This window comes from Antechinus flavipes, chromosome 2 (assembly GCF_016432865.1).
Source record: "Antechinus flavipes isolate AdamAnt ecotype Samford, QLD, Australia chromosome 2, AdamAnt_v2, whole genome shotgun sequence".
In the NCBI taxonomy this organism is placed as follows: Eukaryota; Metazoa; Chordata; class Mammalia; order Dasyuromorphia; family Dasyuridae; genus Antechinus; species Antechinus flavipes.
Genome location: NC_067399.1, coordinates 43,114,119 through 43,116,698, shown reverse-complemented (window position 1 = coordinate 43,116,698; position 2,580 = coordinate 43,114,119). Strand labels below are relative to the sequence as shown.

At 39.1% G+C, this 2,580-nt stretch overlaps 1 protein-coding gene across 2 annotated transcripts in view; it reads left to right on the top strand.

Annotated features, from left to right (window-relative positions):
- GLG1 (golgi glycoprotein 1) overlaps positions 1-2,580 on the top strand; it is a 136,758-nt gene that overhangs the window by 54,280 nt on the left and 79,898 nt on the right. The gene's annotated exons all lie outside the window — the stretch shown is intronic.

The following is a 2,580-nucleotide window of genomic DNA, read 5'->3' as shown; positions in this document are numbered from 1 at the left end:
GAGTATTTATGGCTTCCTTTAATACTGATTTTGGGATATGCAAAGATTTAAATCTGAATGCTTTATGGTTTACTTTCTTGATATCTTGTAGATGTATATGTATTTATGTGTTCATGTATATATGTGTGTGAAAAGTCATTCACTTCATTTATCCTATTCTAATTTTTAGTGAATTATTTTTTTAAGCTAACTTTTTTTTACCTCCTTTTGCATTTGACAAGTTGTACTAAGAGTTACTTTGTTCGGTGGATTTTTTTTTTTTTTTTTTCTATTTGACCGATTCTATTTTTTAAGTTATTTTCTTTAGTGTGTGTATGTGTATTTCCATTTCATCAAATTTATTATTAAGGAATTGTTTTCTTCTCTCTCTCTCTCCCTTTTCCCCCCTTTCCCTTAACATAAATTCAGCTCTCATTAGATACTAGATTCCACGTTACCTCTCAATTTAAAGCAATTAAGTTGATGACATTTTTCAAATCCTGTTATAATTTTTAGCACTTTAAAACTTTGTAAATAAAAATCATAGAGTTAAATTTGGAAAGCCTAGTAACTAAATCTGTAAAACCTTTACCATTACTTTATGTTTGCTGGCAATGCAAGGTTGCACAGATTTGTATGCCTATCTGTCTTTTAGCTGTTTTAATAAAAGTCATTGATCTTGCTATGATAGCCAGGATTGGTGACATTCAAGATTTGCTATCTTAAGTGGTCAACTTTTGTCTAACCTAGTTATAGGAATATATTGCCATCTGGGGGCAAAAAACCTTTCTCAAGTGCAATTTCTTGATCTTAGTACAACAAGCCCCAGGACTGCTTATTTAGCATGCCTGCCTTTGAACAATTTGATTATAGTTTACCAGGACTCTTGGGACCTTGGAAAACTAAGCAAAGCTTCGTGTTTCCCCGATAATAAGATACTGTCTTACTATTTTTTTTGGACAGAAAAACACCAGAGGGCTTATTTTCAGGAGAGGGCTTATTTTAATGAACATTGACAGCAATTTTAATAAACAGGTAAATGTGAACAAAAAAAGTACCTTTATTCAATAATTATCATGTCATCTTCTTCAACAACATCGTCATAAGTGTCCATACCCTGAATTCCGTCCTGGATGTCTTGCGCCTCTATTTCCTTCAGAAGAAGGGGACCCAATCTGTCATGTCCAGCAGTATAGCTCTCTGTAAATGAACATGTCTTGTCCAGGTAACCTGCTCGTAGTGCCTTGGCGACACAGCTGTCAGTAATTTTATCCCATGACTTCTTCACCCAAGTCACGACTTCTTGCAGACAGGGCTTCACAAAGTTTCCACGCTGATTTCTTTCCATTCTATTTTCAATGTAGTCATTGACTTCCATTGCAAATGGTCCTTGAATGGCTTGTTTATTGCAATATCAAGGGTCTGGAGATAGGCAGTCATTCCTGCAGGAATCATTACTTGATCTATTCTTCTCTCTGCAAGGAAGTTCTTCATTTCTTTAGTGCGATGAGTGCTGGCTGAGTTCTTCTTTTATCCTCCATCATGCCCCCTGAGTTCTTCTTTTATCCTCCATCAGGCCCCTTTTATCCTCCATCATGCCCCTTCACTCCCACTTACATACCGGGTTTTTATGTTGTCCTGCCTCAGCTCTCCTCCGCGGCACTGCTCTCAATGGCGCCAGCAAGCAAATCACTGGGGAAGAACAGGATGAGGCGCTCACTGCTGCAGCTCTGATTGGATGCAGCTTGGAGCACGGCATGCGGTTCACCTGGGGGAGGGAAGGGAGAGAGGAAACGGTGCATACAGAGGGTACCGTAATGTAGCGTGTAGGGCAGAGGATCACCTTCACTACAGTAGCAATCTCAATAGGGCTTATTTTCGGGGGAGGGCTTATTTTAGAGGAATCTTACACAGTAAGGGGAGAGCTTATTTTTGGGGAAACATGGTATCTTAGTCTGACCTTTTAGTGTTTACACGATACCAGGAACTTTAATAAATTCAAATATGGTCAGAATCAGCAGTAAATTCTTTTTGTGTGGGATGGGTGCTAGACTCCCTTCCCAAATTAACTAATCAGAGACATCTTCAGGTGCAAAGAGAAAGCATTTATTTAGTCCTTGCAGGGAGAGGTCCAGCACACCTGGGACATATCTCAGCTCAGCATGCCCCTGACCTGACCAACAGGAAGTAGTAAAGCTGGTTAAATAGCAAAAGAGCCAATTCTTTTCATTGGATGCACTAAAAAGGAAGTAATCATCATTAACCAATGGTCACCAATGTTGTCTACTTCCTGTGGGTCACGTCATTTCCTGAAGTTAACTTAGAGTCTGGCCTTTAGAGACCTTTAACCTTTGAGAGCATGTGACTTCCTGCAACCTGGGCCCAAGGTCCCATCTTCGTGCTCTGCCTACCTCTGGGAATAGGGATCCTGTGACTTAGGCCTACTCTGACCCACTCCATGTCATAGACTCTTTGAGAAAGCTTCACTTAGTCTCACTCATTTTTACAAAGTACACCTGCATTTAGCTGTGCTAAAATAATTTGCTGAAAAAGTAATTTTTAACTGTTCTTTTCTGAGAATATTCTTTCATTCCTATTTTG